Source organism: Girardinichthys multiradiatus, chromosome 8 (assembly GCF_021462225.1).
Source record: "Girardinichthys multiradiatus isolate DD_20200921_A chromosome 8, DD_fGirMul_XY1, whole genome shotgun sequence".
In the NCBI taxonomy this organism is placed as follows: domain Eukaryota; kingdom Metazoa; phylum Chordata; class Actinopteri; order Cyprinodontiformes; family Goodeidae; genus Girardinichthys; species Girardinichthys multiradiatus.
In genome coordinates, this window is record NC_061801.1 from 1,369,974 (window position 1) to 1,386,976 (window position 17,003).

The 17,003-nt window shown below is 39.2% G+C and overlaps 9 non-coding genes across 9 annotated transcripts; all 9 read left to right on the forward strand.

Annotated features, from left to right (window-relative positions):
• Positions 1-108: 108 nt before the first annotated feature.
• trnaq-cug lies at positions 109-180 on the forward strand. Its single transcript has one exon. It is a non-coding gene; the product is annotated as a tRNA-Gln (tRNA).
• A 1,661-nt stretch (positions 181-1,841) lies between these two features.
• Positions 1,842-1,914, forward strand: trnav-aac. Its single transcript has one exon. It is a non-coding gene; the product is annotated as a tRNA-Val (tRNA).
• A 139-nt stretch (positions 1,915-2,053) lies between these two features.
• Positions 2,054-2,125, forward strand: trnaq-cug. Its single transcript has one exon. It is a non-coding gene; the product is annotated as a tRNA-Gln (tRNA).
• A 1,661-nt stretch (positions 2,126-3,786) lies between these two features.
• On the forward strand, positions 3,787-3,859 carry trnav-aac. The gene has a single exon. It is a non-coding gene; the product is annotated as a tRNA-Val (tRNA).
• Positions 3,860-3,998: 139 nt separating this feature from the next.
• trnaq-cug lies at positions 3,999-4,070 on the forward strand. The gene has a single exon. It is a non-coding gene; the product is annotated as a tRNA-Gln (tRNA).
• A 1,661-nt stretch (positions 4,071-5,731) lies between these two features.
• On the forward strand, positions 5,732-5,804 carry trnav-aac. Its single transcript has one exon. It is a non-coding gene; the product is annotated as a tRNA-Val (tRNA).
• A 139-nt stretch (positions 5,805-5,943) lies between these two features.
• trnaq-cug lies at positions 5,944-6,015 on the forward strand. Its single transcript has one exon. It is a non-coding gene; the product is annotated as a tRNA-Gln (tRNA).
• A 1,661-nt stretch (positions 6,016-7,676) lies between these two features.
• Positions 7,677-7,749, forward strand: trnav-aac. The gene has a single exon. It is a non-coding gene; the product is annotated as a tRNA-Val (tRNA).
• A 139-nt stretch (positions 7,750-7,888) lies between these two features.
• Positions 7,889-7,960, forward strand: trnaq-cug. Its single transcript has one exon. It is a non-coding gene; the product is annotated as a tRNA-Gln (tRNA).
• Positions 7,961-17,003: the final 9,043 nt, after the last annotated feature.

Below are 17,003 nucleotides of genomic sequence, written 5' to 3' on the forward strand. Positions count from 1 at the left end.
ACATAAGATTTTGACTTATGTGATCTACCACATGCACAGCTAACTTCTCATGCTGGCATTTTCAAAATCAAGAATCCCTAAAACCCTTCAACAAAAACAGCTGTCAAGGGTTCTATGGTGTAATGGTTAGCACTCTGGACTCTGAATCCAGTAATCTGAGTTCAAGTCTCAGTAGAACCTGCATACTTTCTTTAGTTGTATCTGACCAGGTATAACTCCTAAAAGAAGCATTTAAGTACATTGAAAAATTATCATATGACTATCTTTACGCTTAACCGTCCCACACGGCCATGCAGTCTAGCAAAGGTCTCTGCTATGCTACAGTGTCACTGGTGGCAAGGCAAGGAATTGTTGAGTAAGGTCGAACAGGCTGAAAAAAAACTGTAATCCAATGCCTTAATCATATATACAATAGATAGCTACGGAAAAAAAGGACAACCGGTATACCTGTTAACACCCAAGCTCCACACCCAGACAGTTAACCAATGCTTCCAAGGTTCAGTGGTTAGCACTCTGAATCCAGTGTTTTGATTTCAAGTCTCAGTAGAGCCTGCTTAATTTCTTTACCATTATCACTCCAAAGAGAACCATTTAAATACATTGAAAAATTATCATATGACTGTCTTTATGCTTAACTGTCCTACACGGCCATGCAGTCTAGCAAAGACCTCTGCTATACCATAGTGTGACTGGTGGCAAGGCAAGAAATTATTGTGGAAGGTCGAACAGGCTGAAGAAAAACTTCATCCAACGGGTTAATCATATTTACAATAAATAGGTAGGAAATAACAGACAACCGGTACACCTATTAACACCCAAACTCCAAACCCAGTCAAGAACCAAATGGTTTCAAGGTTCAATGATTAGCACTCTGGTCTCCGAATCCAGTGATCTGAATTCAAGTCTCCATAGAACCTGCTTACTTTCTTTAGTAGTATCTGGCCAGGTATAACTCCTAAAAGAACCATTTAAGTACAGTAAAAAAATGATCATATGACTGACATTATGCTTTAGCTTAACCGTCCTACACGGCCATGCAGTCTAGCAAAGGCCTCTGCTTTGCCATAGTGTCACTGGTGGCAAGGCAAGGAATTGTTGAGGAAGGTCGAACAGGCAGAAGAAAAGCTCCATCCTACAGCTTAGTTATGTATACAATACATAGCACTCTAGACATTGGTTGCAAGGGTTTTAGGTCTCACTTTAACCTTCAACTCATTCATGGTGTGTCATTGTAATTCTAGACCCTGCTTTTGAACAATTTTCCTGTACACATGAAAGGGTAAATCAGTTTAAGTGAGGTTGTTCTTCAAAAAGGATTTGACTCATTTTCACAGGGTCACAGAAAACATAAAAGAGCAACATTGGTTTAGGTGTTGTCGTGGTGCTTTTATTTTTTCTATCAGGCAAAATGCAGAAACAATTTGATTTGGAGGCTGTTTTTAGTCATGGGGGCGCCATGATTGTCTGTGAATTAGGAGCCAAAGAAAAGACTTGGTGTATTATATCACAGTAAAGTGAACTTCATTTAGCCTGTATTGAAGTGATGCCTTGGCTTAATTTTTGTCATTTCACCTGAGGTTTTCCCAAAGTAACATTTTCTATAGTGTAGTTGTTCCCGTGCATAACTGATGTGTAAATGGAATCAGATTAGAAAACAGTAAGAAATAGGAATTTGACTGAGTGTTAATCTACAAAGTAATGTGGTCTGTGTGAGAATAAAATGACTAATAATTCACCTTGAAGAATACAGTAAAATAATTGGCAATGCGATTTAAACGTTTGTCAAAAGTGTGCTTTATCACACTTTTGATTTGTTGTTGGGAACTGCTTGCGTAGTGCGGGTTTCTGTAGTGTAGTGGTTATCACATTTGCCTAACACGCAAAAGGTCTCTGGTTCGACACCAGACAGAAGCAGCTTCTCACTGTCATAGAGTTTTTCACATCAACATAAGATTTTGACTTATGTGATCTACCACATGCACAGCTAACTTCTCATGCTGGCATTTTCAAAATCAAGAATCCCTAAAACCCTTCAACAAAAACAGCTGTCAAGGGTTCTATGGTGTAATGGTTAGCACTCTGGACTCTGAATCCAGTAATCTGAGTTCAAGTCTCAGTAGAACCTGCATACTTTCTTTAGTTGTATCTGACCAGGTATAACTCCTAAAAGAAGCATTTAAGTACATTGAAAAATTATCATATGACTATCTTTACGCTTAACCGTCCCACACGGCCATGCAGTCTAGCAAAGGTCTCTGCTATGCTACAGTGTCACTGGTGGCAAGGCAAGGAATTGTTGAGTAAGGTCGAACAGGCTGAAAAAAAACTGTAATCCAATGCCTTAATCATATATACAATAGATAGCTACGGAAAAAAAGGACAACCGGTATACCTGTTAACACCCAAGCTCCACACCCAGACAGTTAACCAATGCTTCCAAGGTTCAGTGGTTAGCACTCTGAATCCAGTGTTTTGATTTCAAGTCTCAGTAGAGCCTGCTTAATTTCTTTACCATTATCACTCCAAAGAGAACCATTTAAATACATTGAAAAATTATCATATGACTGTCTTTATGCTTAACTGTCCTACACGGCCATGCAGTCTAGCAAAGACCTCTGCTATACCATAGTGTGACTGGTGGCAAGGCAAGAAATTATTGTGGAAGGTCGAACAGGCTGAAGAAAAACTTCATCCAACGGGTTAATCATATTTACAATAAATAGGTAGGAAATAAAAGACAACCGGTACACCTATTAACACCCAAACTCCAAACCCAGTCAAGAACCAAATGGTTTCAAGGTTCAATGATTAGCACTCTGGTCTCCGAATCCAGTGATCTGAATTCAAGTCTCCATAGAACCTGCTTACTTTCTTTAGTAGTATCTGGCCAGGTATAACTCCTAAAAGAACCATTTAAGTACAGTAAAAAAATGATCATATGACTGACATTATGCTTTAGCTTAACCGTCCTACACGGCCATGCAGTCTAGCAAAGGCCTCTGCTTTGCCATAGTGTCACTGGTGGCAAGGCAAGGAATTGTTGAGGAAGGTCGAACAGGCAGAAGAAAAGCTCCATCCTACAGCTTAGTTATGTATACAATACATAGCACTCTAGACATTGGTTGCAAGGGTTTTAGGTCTCACTTTAACCTTCAACTCATTCATGGTGTGTCATTGTAATTCTAGACCCTGCTTTTGAACAATTTTCCTGTACACATGAAAGGGTAAATCAGTTTAAGTGAGGTTGTTCTTCAAAAAGGATTTGACTCATTTTCACAGGGTCACAGAAAACATAAAAGAGCAACATTGGTTTAGGTGTTGTCGTGGTGCTTTTATTTTTTCTATCAGGCAAAATGCAGAAACAATTTGATTTGGAGGCTGTTTTTAGTCATGGGGGCGCCATGATTGTCTGTGAATTAGGAGCCAAAGAAAAGCCTTGGTGTATTATATCACAGTAAAGTGAACTTCATTTAGCCTGTATTGAAGTGATGCCTTGGCTTAATTTTTGACATTTCACCTGAGGTTTTCCCAAAGTAACATTTTCTATAGTGTAGTTGTTCCCGTGCATAACTGATGTGTAAATGGAATCAGATTAGAAAACAGTAAGAAATAGGAATTTGACTGAGTGTTAATCTACAAAGTAATGTGGTCTGTGTGAGAATAAAATGACTAATAATTCACCTTGAAGAATACAGTAAAATAATTGGCAATGCGATTTAAACGTTTGTCAAAAGTGTGCTTTATCACACTTTTGATTTGTTGTTGGGAACTGCTTGCGTAGTGCGGGTTTCTGTAGTGTAGTGGTTATCACGTTTGCCTAACACGCAAAAGGTCTCTGGTTCGACACCAGACAGAAGCAGCTTCTCACTGTCATAGAGTTTTTCACATCAACATAAGATTTTGACTTATGTGATCTACCACATGCACAGCTAACTTCTCATGCTGGCATTTTCAAGATCAAGAATCCCTAAAACCCTTCAACAAAAACAGCTGTCAAGGGTTTTATGGTGTAATGGTTAGCACTCTGGACTCTGAATCCAGTAATCTGAGTTCAAGTCTCAGTAGAACCTGCATACTTTCTTTAGTTGTATCTGACCAGGTATAACTCCTAAAAGAAGCATTTAAGTACATTGAAAAATTATCATATGACTATCTTTATGCTTAACCGTCCCACACGGCCATGCAGTCTAGCAAAGGTCTCTGCTATGCTACAGTGTCACTGGTGGCAAGGCAAGGAATTGTTGAGTAAGGTTGAACAGGCTGAAAAAAAACTGTAATCCAATGCCTTAATCATATATACAATAGATAGCTACGGAAAAAAAGGACAACCGGTATACCTGTTAACACCCAAGCTCCACACCCAGACAGTTAACCAATGCTTCCAAGGTTCAGTGGTTAGCACTCTGAATCCAGTGTTTTGATTTCAAGTCTCAGTAGAGCCTGCTTAATTTCTTTACCATTATCACTCCAAAGAGAACCATTTAAATACATTGAAAAATTATCATATGACTGTCTTTATGCTTAACTGTCCTACACGGCCATGCAGTCTAGCAAAGACCTCTGCTATACCATAGTGTGACTGGTGGCAAGGCAAGAAATTATTGTGGAAGGTCGAACAGGCTGAAGAAAAACTTCATCCAACGGGTTAATCATATTTACAATAAATAGGTAGGAAATAAAAGACAACCGGTACACCTATTAACACCCAAACTCCAAACCCAGTCAAGAACCAAATGGTTTCAAGGTTCAATGATTAGCACTCTGGTCTCCGAATCCAGTGATCTGAATTCAAGTCTCCATAGAACCTGCTTACTTTCTTTAGTAGTATCTGGCCAGGTATAACTCCTAAAAGAACCATTTAAGTACAGTAAAAAAATGATCATATGACTGACATTATGCTTTAGCTTAACCGTCCTACACGGCCATGCAGTCTAGCAAAGGCCTCTGCTTTGCCATAGTGTCACTGGTGGCAAGGCAAGGAATTGTTGAGGAAGGTCGAACAGGCAGAAGAAAAGCTCCATCCTACAGCTTAGTTATGTATACAATACATAGCACTCTAGACATTGGTTGCAAGGGTTTTAGGTCTCACTTTAACCTTCAACTCATTCATGGTGTGTCATTGTAATTCTAGACCCTGCTTTTGAACAATTTTCCTGTACACATGAAAGGGTAAATCAGTTTAAGTGAGGTTGTTCTTCAAAAAGGATTTGACTCATTTTCACAGGGTCACAGAAAACATAAAAGAGCAACATTGGTTTAGGTGTTGTCGTGGTGCTTTTATTTTTTCTATCAGGCAAAATGCAGAAACAATTTGATTTGGAGGCTGTTTTTAGTCATGGGGGCGCCATGATTGTCTGTGAATTAGGAGCCAAAGAAAAGCCTTGGTGTATTATATCACAGTAAAGTGAACTTCATTTAGCCTGTATTGAAGTGATGCCTTGGCTTAATTTTTGACATTTCACCTGAGGTTTTCCCAAAGTAACATTTTCTATAGTGTAGTTGTTCCCGTGCATAACTGATGTGTAAATGGAATCAGATTAGAAAACAGTAAGAAATAGGAATTTGACTGAGTGTTAATCTACAAAGTAATGTGGTCTGTGTGAGAATAAAATGACTAATAATTCACCTTGAAGAATACAGTAAAATAATTGGCAATGCGATTTAAACGTTTGTCAAAAGTGTGCTTTATCACACTTTTGATTTGTTGTTGGGAACTGCTTGCGTAGTGCGGGTTTCTGTAGTGTAGTGGTTATCACGTTTGCCTAACACGCAAAAGGTCTCTGGTTCGACACCAGACAGAAGCAGCTTCTCACTGTCATAGAGTTTTTCACATCAACATAAGATTTTGACTTATGTGATCTACCACATGCACAGCTAACTTCTCATGCTGGCATTTTCAAGATCAAGAATCCCTAAAACCCTTCAACAAAAACAGCTGTCAAGGGTTTTATGGTGTAATGGTTAGCACTCTGGACTCTGAATCCAGTAATCTGAGTTCAAGTCTCAGTAGAACCTGCATACTTTCTTTAGTTGTATCTGACCAGGTATAACTCCTAAAAGAAGCATTTAAGTACATTGAAAAATTATCATATGACTATCTTTATGCTTAACCGTCCCACACGGCCATGCAGTCTAGCAAAGGTCTCTGCTATGCTACAGTGTCACTGGTGGCAAGGCAAGGAATTGTTGAGTAAGGTTGAACAGGCTGAAAAAAAACTGTAATCCAATGCCTTAATCATATATACAATAGATAGCTACGGAAAAAAAGGACAACCGGTATACCTGTTAACACCCAAGCTCCACACCCAGACAGTTAACCAATGCTTCCAAGGTTCAGTGGTTAGCACTCTGAATCCAGTGTTTTGATTTCAAGTCTCAGTAGAGCCTGCTTAATTTCTTTACCATTATCACTCCAAAGAGAACCATTTAAATACATTGAAAAATTATCATATGACTGTCTTTATGCTTAACTGTCCTACACGGCCATGCAGTCTAGCAAAGACCTCTGCTATACCATAGTGTGACTGGTGGCAAGGCAAGAAATTATTGTGGAAGGTCGAACAGGCTGAAGAAAAACTTCATCCAACGGGTTAATCATATTTACAATAAATAGGTAGGAAATAAAAGACAACCGGTACACCTATTAACACCCAAACTCCAAACCCAGTCAAGAACCAAATGGTTTCAAGGTTCAATGATTAGCACTCTGGTCTCCGAATCCAGTGATCTGAATTCAAGTCTCCATAGAACCTGCTTACTTTCTTTAGTAGTATCTGGCCAGGTATAACTCCTAAAAGAACCATTTAAGTACAGTAAAAAAATGATCATATGACTGACATTATGCTTTAGCTTAACCGTCCTACACGGCCATGCAGTCTAGCAAAGGCCTCTGCTTTGCCATAGTGTCACTGGTGGCAAGGCAAGGAATTGTTGAGGAAGGTCGAACAGGCAGAAGAAAAGCTCCATCCTACAGCTTAGTTATGTATACAATACATAGCACTCTAGACATTGGTTGCAAGGGTTTTAGGTCTCACTTTAACCTTCAACTCATTCATGGTGTGTCATTGTAATTCTAGACCCTGCTTTTGAACAATTTTCCTGTACACATGAAAGGGTAAATCAGTTTAAGTGAGGTTGTTCTTCAAAAAGGATTTGACTCATTTTCACAGGGTCACAGAAAACATAAAAGAGCAACATTGGTTTAGGTGTTGTCGTGGTGCTTTTATTTTTTCTATCAGGCAAAATGCAGAAACAATTTGATTTGGAGGCTGTTTTTAGTCATGGGGGCGCCATGATTGTCTGTGAATTAGGAGCCAAAGAAAAGCCTTGGTGTATTATATCACAGTAAAGTGAACTTCATTTAGCCTGTATTGAAGTGATGCCTTGGCTTAATTTTTGACATTTCACCTGAGGTTTTCCCAAAGTAACATTTTCTATAGTGTAGTTGTTCCCGTGCATAACTGATGTGTAAATGGAATCAGATTAGAAAACAGTAAGAAATAGGAATTTGACTGAGTGTTAATCTACAAAGTAATGTGGTCTGTGTGAGAATAAAATGACTAATAATTCACCTTGAAGAATACAGTAAAATAATTGGCAATGCGATTTAAAAGTTTGTCAAAAGTGTGCTTTATCACACTTTTGATTTGTTGTTGGGAACTGCTTGCGTAGTGCGGGTTTCTGTAGTGTAGTGGTTATCACGTTTGCCTAACACGCAAAAGGTCTCTGGTTCGACACCAGACAGAAGCAGCTTCTCACTGTCATAGAGTTTTTCACATCAACATAAGATTTTGACTTATGTGATCTACCACATGCACAGCTAACTTCTCATGCTGGCATTTTCAAAATCAAGAATCCCTAAAACCCTTCAACAAAAACAGCTGTCAAGGGTTTTATGGTGTAATGGTTAGCACTCTGGACTCTGAATCCAGTAATCTGAGTTCAAGTCTCAGTAGAACCTGCATACTTTCTTTAGTTGTATCTGACCAGGTATAACTCCTAAAAGAAGCATTTAAGTACATTGAAAAATTATCATATGACTATCTTTACGCTTAACCGTCCCACACGGCCATGCAGTCTAGCAAAGGTCTCTGCTATGCTACAGTGTCACTGGTGGCAAGGCAAGGAATTGTTGAGTAAGGTCGAACAGGCTGAAAAAAAACTGTAATCCAGTGTAGTTGTTCCTTTTATTGTCTTAATACGGATGATTTTGGCATACAGCTCATGAAAACCCAAAATTCCTATCTCACAAAATTAGCATATTTCATTCGACCAATAAAAGAAAAGTGTTTTTAATACAAAAAACAGTCAGTCAGTCAGTCATTTTCTACCGCTTATTCCATAGTGGGTCGCGGGGGGAGCTGGTGCCTATCTCCAGCAAATAATCATGTACAGTTATGCACTCAATAGTTGGTCAGGAATCCTTTGGCAGAAATGACTGCTTCAATGCGGCGTGGCATGGAGGCAATCAGCTTGTGGCACTGCTGAGGTCTTGTGGAGGCCCAGGATGCTTCGATAGCGGCCTTTAGCTCATCCAGAGTGTTGGGTCTTGAGTCTCTCAACGTTCTCTTCACAATATCCCACAGATTCTCTATGGGGTTCAGGTCAGGAGAGTGTGCAGGCCAATTGAGCACAGTGATACCATGGTCAGTAAACCATTTACCAGTGGTTTTGGCACTGTGAGCAGGTACCAGGTCGTGCTGAAAAATGAAATCTTCATCTCCATAAAGCTTTTCAGCAGATGGAAGCATGAAGTGCTCCAAAATCTCCTGATAGCTAGCTGCATTGACCCTGCCCTTGATAAAACACAGTGGACCAACACCAGCAGCTGACACGGCACCCCAGACCATCACTGACTGTGGGTACTTGACACTGGACTTCTGGCATTTTGGCATTTCCTTCTCCCCAGTCTTCCTCCAGACTCTGGCACCTTGATTTCCGAATGACATGCAGAATTTGCTTTCATCCGAAAAAAGTACTTTGGACCACTGAGCAACAGTCCAGTGCTGCTTCTCTGTAGCCCAGGTCAGGCGCTTCTGCCGCTGTTTCTGGTTCAAAAGTGGCTTGACCTGGGGAATGCGGCACCTGTAGCCCATTTCCTGCATTGTCCCCCAAGGTCTGGAATCGGCCCTTCTCCACAATCTTCCTCAGGGTCCGGTCACCTCTTCTCGTTGTGCAGCGTTTTCTGCCACACTTTTTCCTTCCCACAGACTTCCCACTGAGGTGCCTTGATACAGCACTCTGGGAACAGCCTATTCGTTCAGAAATTTCTTTCTGTGTCTTACCCTCTTGCTTGAGGGTGTCAATAGTGGCCTTCTGGACAGCAGTCAGGTCAGCAGTCTTACCCATGATTGGGGTTTTGAGTGATGAACCAGGCGTGGAGTTTTAAAGGCCTCAGGAATCTTTTGCATGTGTTTAGAGTTAACTCGTTGATTCAGATGATTAGGTTCATAGCTCGTTTAGAGACCCTTTTAATGATATGCTAATTTTGTGAGATTGGAATTTTGGGTTTTCATGAGTTGTATGCCAAAATCATCCGTATTAAGACAATAAAAGACCTGAAATATTTCAGTTAGTGTGCAATGAATCTAAAATATATGAATGTTAAATTTTCATCATGACATTATGGAAAATAATTAACTTCATCACAATATGCTAATATTTTGAGAAGGACCTGTACACCTGCTTCTTCTCTTCTTTTTAACAACAACTCAATTGAGTCCTTCATCCTCTCCATCAGGAAAACTGGTACCTTTCTACCTCTTTTTCCTCGTATTTCAATGCGAGTTAAAAGCTTGCTCAACTCCTTTTCCAGTGGGGACAAGATTTCAAAAATGTCCTCATTGACAGGACTGGTACTAGCTCTTTTGTAAGTCTCCACAGTCAAGCGTGATGCCTCCCCTTCACGTCGCTTGTTAAAAATGATGATCTGTGTGAGAACTGTCTTGTTTAGTTTCTTATAAGCTGCCAAATTCATTTGGTCCATCAGTATCCCCTTTGCTTCATCTTCCACATGTCTGAGATGGTCCCTCAGAGCCATCACATTTTTGGTGAGAGGGATGTCATCATCTTTATTCCATCGCTTTTCCTGAATGGTTGCGTGAGCACTGATTGATACACAGTTTTTCCAGTTTTTCTCCAAAAGTTCAAAGAATTTCTTTGCCTTCTTTTCTGCAAGGTCATCATCATTGATGAGAGTTTGTCCAACATGGACTTCCAACACACCTTTCAGACAGAATCCAATTTTGACTGCGGTTGAAGGTTTGCCGTACTCATGTTTTCCTGGACTAAGTTCAGTAAGGCGCTTTGCAGCAACAACAACGAACTGAAATCTGGATGGTACACACAGGTCTTCAAGTCCCTTGACAGTCTTGTCCATATCTTTTGCAACCAACATACATTGCCCAAGCTCCCTCATTCTTTGACTGATGTACTGGTGACGAGATTTCACACGGCCATGTTTTGCATATAAGGATTCGCCATATTTGCAAATTAGAGAATCACTCCTGACATGAAAAGACACATCATCTTGTCTCATATTGTTGATGATGGTTTGACATCCATCAGAAGAAGCTACTATTGGAAGCAGGCGTACAGCACGACTCTGAACTCGTCTTCTGACATTGCTGTCATCTGTCGCACATAAGTCTTTGATTTTGCATGAGGCCTGATGTCTCCACAAATCAGTTTTTCGGAACATCCCAAAGCAATATGAGCAGGGTAAATAGTCTGCGACAGAGGCTTTATTAGATGGCTGCTTCCATGTCACTATTTGTCCTCTGCGTTCTTCAATAACTTTTACATTGTGTTTGAAGTCCCCTTTGTTGCGCAGCTGTTCTAAAAGAACCTTTCTTTCTTGAGATCTTAGAGGGAAGCTCAATGCATAAGCAACATCTTTAATGTCACCATGTCGTCTTTGCAAGTGTCTGGACACCTTTGACTGGGACTGGCCACAGTAGAGGCAGTAATGCTTTTTGTCCCATATTCTTTTACGGTCATCCTTTTTTGTACAAATTTTTACAGTCAAAGATGATTTTGCTGTGTCCACTCTGTTTTTCTTGTGCCGTTTGAAGTGTCTTTTCACATAGGTCATGGGGTTTTTGCCCTCGTCTATTTTATGATCATCTGTATTCAGGCTGGTGTCTGAGTCTTCAAGATGTTCTTCACGCAGCCGCTTTTTACTTGATGAACCCTTGGTTGGGCTCAAGTCTTCCGCCCATATCCTTTTACAGTTATCCTTTCTTCTACCAGTGTCTACAGTTAAAGATGATTTTGCTATGTCCACCCTGTTATTCTTCCGCTGCTTCCATTGTTTTTTTAAATAGATTGTGGGGTTTATGCACTTGCCTCTTTGATGATTTTTACTTGACGAACTTTCAGTTGGGCTCAAATCTTCCTCTTCACTGGATACCAATGAACTAGGAGCCGGTTTGTAGTCTGGGTCTAATCCTGTGCAGCTGGATGATTCAGATTCGGAAAGTTGACCTTGGTTCTCATGGATATCACTCCACTGTGTAGGAAAACACATTTGAATTATTACTGAATTAAAAACAACTTTAACTGCACTTCTAATATCGTCACTTATATTTGTTTATTTCTTAACTGTCCTATTATATGTGAATAGTTATCAGAATACCATATCAGTTGTCAGTCTTCATTTAAAAATTGAATTCAGTTATTCTGATTAACTTAATCAACATTTATAGAGGGCAAATACCACTGACAGAAGCAACAAATTATAATGAGATTTGTGACAAATTGATTTTCATGAGTTTATATAGTATTTTGGAAATGACTTGTTTTATGTACATTCAGTAATAAAGGAATTATTGTTTATGAAATCAAACATTCAAGTAAATCTACTCATTAAAAAGACACGGGCATTTAAATTTGGCTTTCAGTCAGTCAGTCATGTCAATCATTTTCTACCGCTTATTCCATAGTGGGTCGCGGGGGAGCTGGTGCCTATCTCCAGCAGTCTATGGGCGAGAGGCAGGGTACACCCTGGACAGGTCGCCAGTCCATCGCAGGGCAACACACAAACAACCATGCACACACTCATTCATACACCTAAGGTCAATTTTAGAGTGACCAATTAACCTAGCAGGCATGTCTTTGGACTGTGGGAGGAAGCCGGAGTACCCGGTGAGAACCCACGCATGCACGGGAATCGAACCCAGGACCTTCTTGCTGCAAGGCAACAGTGCTACCAACTGCGCCACCGTGCAGTTGGTAGCACCCAACTGCACGGTGGCTTTCAATTTGGCTTTCAATTGGGTTTAATTTAAGCACATACTGTAACAATCAAAATACAATAAAACAGCTATTAAAGATGTATATAATCAATTCAACATGTGTAAACCTGACCTTAAAATGTGTTCATTTATGTGAAAATGACACTGAGGTTGACTTCCATTCTATTAGTCTGAGAATTCATGGCTCTACTACATGTAGTTGTAGCATACCCAGCCAACATCATAATTTCAAATTTGAATACCAATTACCATGGAACATTTGATTAGATTGTGCAAGCCCTTTTGCGTTTTTTTTTAATCCCTTTTCAAACATTTGAAAACAAGTTGGGTAAATAACTCAAAATTATCATTTGATTAAATAAAGAATTCATACCTCTCTTGACTTTTCTGCCATCTTTCCTTGGGCCTGACACCAAAAACAACATTAAAACAATATTAATTTAAAAGACCCAGAGTGTAAGGTGTTGGATCATCTGATAACATAAAATTTACATTTTTCTAAAATGAACACCTCCTATAACCCCATCCAGTTCCAAGTGCGTAGGACAAGCTACTGTTGTCTCTAAAACCATAGAAATTATGTTCTGAAGCCAATTTTTTTACCACCCTGTCTGGGCCACTGCAGTAACATTTCTAACACTAGTTTTCCACTTCATTATTTTTTGTACAACCTGTAAAACAAAGACTGTAATATATTTAAATAAAATAGATAAAGTGGAAGTTGTTATCAAGACCAAAGAGCTCTAGAAATTATAAAGTTTAAGGGTTATCATGCGTAGAACAGTACTATTTAGCCGTTTAACTTTATTTACCAAATAAATAACATTCTTAGTTTTAAATAGGTGTTTGGAAAATTTCTACAAAAACAAAGAAGTTTTTTCTTCTAAAAGGTGGAATAATACATTTCTTAAACACCGTACAAGTTATGATTAAATGAAAACTTTAAAATATAAATTACTAATTTTCTTAGTCAGAAATGCTGATGTAATAATTCAAGTAAAATCATAATTGTATCTCATAGCACTTAAAGGTCACTATTCATTCAATATTTACTAAATCTACACTCCAGCACCTCTATAATGCTTGATTGTGATTTCATGCATTTCATTTAATTGGAAAGTGTTTGTGGAATTTTTCTGTAAAATGATTCTGAACTAAATTATGGGTTAATCTCAGTTGAGCAAGTAAGTCATAAAAACAGAAAAAAATGTTTTCTTCACAATTTATACAAAATAATTTGAAAGCACATACTTGCAAACTATCAATAACTTTATAGGAGAAGCAAAGCAATTACTAAGACAATCTTTATACCAATCTATAGTGTTTCAAGATGGACGCAGATCAGCCCAGACTACTCTAAAATACAATTAAACATGTTGGGCTCAAGACTAACATTTTGCTCTGGTTGCACTGGTGTACCCAACCTTTTTCTTGGGTGCATCAGCACAAAAGTTAATTGCACCCAAATCTCATTTAAGACATGCATGAGCTTTACAGGTTCTCTTTTGTTTTTTTAAATAGCTGTTCATATAGGCAAAGTTGACATTTAAATGATTAAATAACAAACTGGTCAACATAAATTCTTTATATAAAGCACAATTCTACAAGAATTTAGTGAAAAAGTATTGGGGCTTAAAGTTATTCACAGAGCTTTTCTTTTGTGCAGACCCACCAAACTCAGCCTGGTGAAAACAACCAGGGAACTTACATTGAGAAAGTGGTTTCTTATAAGTATCTGGGTGTTCACATGAACAATAAACTGGAGTGGAGTCACAACACCAATGCTCTTTCCAGGTAGGATTGGAGCAGACTACCTCCTGAGGAGAATGGGATCTTTAGGAGTGCACGGGGCACGTCTGAACACCTTGTTTGACTCTGTGGTGGCATCAGCCATCTTTTGTAGTATAGTTTGTTGGTGCAGCAGCTTATCTACATATGAGAGGAAGTGGTTGATAAGCACATCAGAAAGACCAGCTGTGTTTTAGGATACCCCCTTGACCCAGTGCATGCAGTGGGAGACAGAATGACTCAGGCAGAAAATAACACTTGTTGGACAATGTCCCTCAGCCCGTGCATGGAGCTGTTGTAGAGCTGGCGAGCTGCTTTAGTGACAGACTGCTGCATCCTATATGCACAAAGGAGTGTTATCACAGATCCTTCCTCCCAGCAGCTTAGACAGTTAGACTTTATAACCATAACTGCTTCCAACAAACTTGCTAAGTTTTTTAATTCCCTGATGTTATTTGCAGTTTTTTCATCTTTGTAACTAGTCTGTTGTTTTTATGCACAAATGTTCATGCACGTTTAAAAATTGTTTTTAATTTTACTCAGTTTCACATTTCTTTTCAATTTTTGCTATTTTTAATAACTACAGCCATTTTTTCTTTCTGTTTAAATTTCCTCTTACTGTACACCCTTTTTTTTTTTTTTTTACCTTTGTGGGAATATGCTGTTTTTTGGCATGTCATTTGTCTAGCATTTTGCTGCTGGTACACCTGAATTTCCCCACTGGGACAATAAAGAATGTTTTTATTCTATTAACAGGATTTTTCTTTATTCGTCCCAATGGAAGAAACTGAACTGTCACCACAGCAATACAGAGCGAAAAAGGTGCACAATTATTCTAAGAGAATAATTTTATTTTAGTTTATTTTAAATTTAGTATGAAGAAAAACACTAAAGCTAAAAGATTTAATAGAATTGTTCTGTTTGTAACAGTAATCGTAATAAAGAGAGTGAATGAAACAGCAAACAAGCATGTATAATTTACAATTTACTAAGATTGTAATTAATGTAGTAAAACCTTATACCTAGGCTTAGAAATGTTCTGGCGGGACTTCTATAACACTATCTCAATAAAATTATGATGGATGACAAAAATATCACAGGATGATTTCTCACACTAAATATACAACAAAAAAAAACTAAGAAAGCCCTGCAGAAAAATTAAATACATTTACAAAACACATGTCCATAAAATAAGAGTTCTATGTAATGCCCCTCTCATCTGCTCACAGGTGTCTCAGTTCCTGGTAATAATCTCATGTCTTTGAAAAGCGCAGCGTGTTCCATTTCACCTTCGTGATCACGTAAACTGTTACATTGACAACAACATTGCAAAACACCGTGCACATTAGGAGCAGGGCTGACAACACGCTCACAGCTCAGTGTCGTTGCATATGCGACCAAATTCGTCACACTGTAGAGCCCTGTCATGCAATGATTCATTTCAACCAAAACCCAAAAGTGGAACTTGAAAGCTTTGGGAGAATATACTACCTTCTTATGTTTTTACAGAAAACTTTTAGCAATAATTGTAAATAGCAAACTACAAACAGCTATTAATGACGCCATCTTGTCTGTGGCTTTACCAATTATTAGTCAGTTCTGTCAAGAACTTCTCTAATGAAAACACATTCAATGCACAGAAACCACTTAACATATTGAACAAAACTGAATCTTACCTGTTCTGAAAATCCACTCATAAACCGTTGCTCACAGTTGTTGTGATGTGTCCTCAGTTTGTCCAGTCTTCTCCTGAAACGTTCCATGCAAACTTATGTGGCAGAAATTGACTAGTTGCTGCTAACACAGACAGTGCAGGTGCTGGGGGTGGAGCCCCTCCCCTTGATGGGCCATTAATTAAGGCTGGCTGCAAGCATCTCTGTGTGCCACAATATGCTGCACTTCTCAAGTCAGATTCCCAAGCAGCAAAATTATGCATTTATATTTGAAAACTGACACCTGTGGACACAGTTAAATACATACTAATTGTTTAAGATTAAATTTATGTCTTAAAGGTATTATTTAGCTTTACAACCAAATTTGAATATACACCAGACACTTTATCTTACAAAGAACAAGTGCAAAAGTCATTATACATTGTCAATTGCACTAGCATTATGAGTGCAGCATTAAAAGAAAACTTGTATTTAAAATAAAAATGCTTAAAACTCCAGTAGACTTACAATACACTTATTGACCAATTGACATTATGTGAAAGATAAATATGGTGTGCTTGAAGTAGCAGATCAAATCTTTAGAAAAAAGATTTAATAAAAAATACTTTATATACAACAAAGATCTTTGGCGATTAGCAAGACACATTCAATAAAGGAGTGGTTCTGCAGGTGGGGACCATAGACCACTTCTCAGTACCGATGCTTTCTGGCTGATGTTTTGGTAACGTTTGAATGTTGGTGGTGCTTTCACACTCATGGTAGCACGAGAGACGGACTCTACAACCCACACAAGTGGCTCAGGTAATGCAGCTCATCCAGGATGGCACATCAATGGGAGCTGTGGCAAGAAGGTTTGCTGTGTCTGTCAGCGTAGTGTCCAGAGCCTGGAGGCGCTACCAGGAGACAGGCCAGTACACCAGGAGACGTGGAGGAGGCCGTAGGAGGGCAACCACCCAGCAGCAGGATGCTACCTCCGCCTTTGTGTAAGGAGGAACAGGAGGAGCACTGCCAGAGCCCTGCAAAATGACCTCCAGCAGGCCACAAATGTGCATGTGTCTGCACAAACGGTTGGAAACCGACTCTATGAGGATGGTATGAGGGCCCGACGTCCACAAATGGGGGTTGTGCTCACAGCCCAACACCGTGCAGGACGCTTGGAATTTGCCAGAGAACACCAGGATTGGTAAATTCACCACTGGCGCCCTGTGCTCTTCACTGATGAAAGCAGGTTCACACTGAGCACATGCGACAGACGTGACAGAGTCTGGAGACATCGTGGAGAGCGATC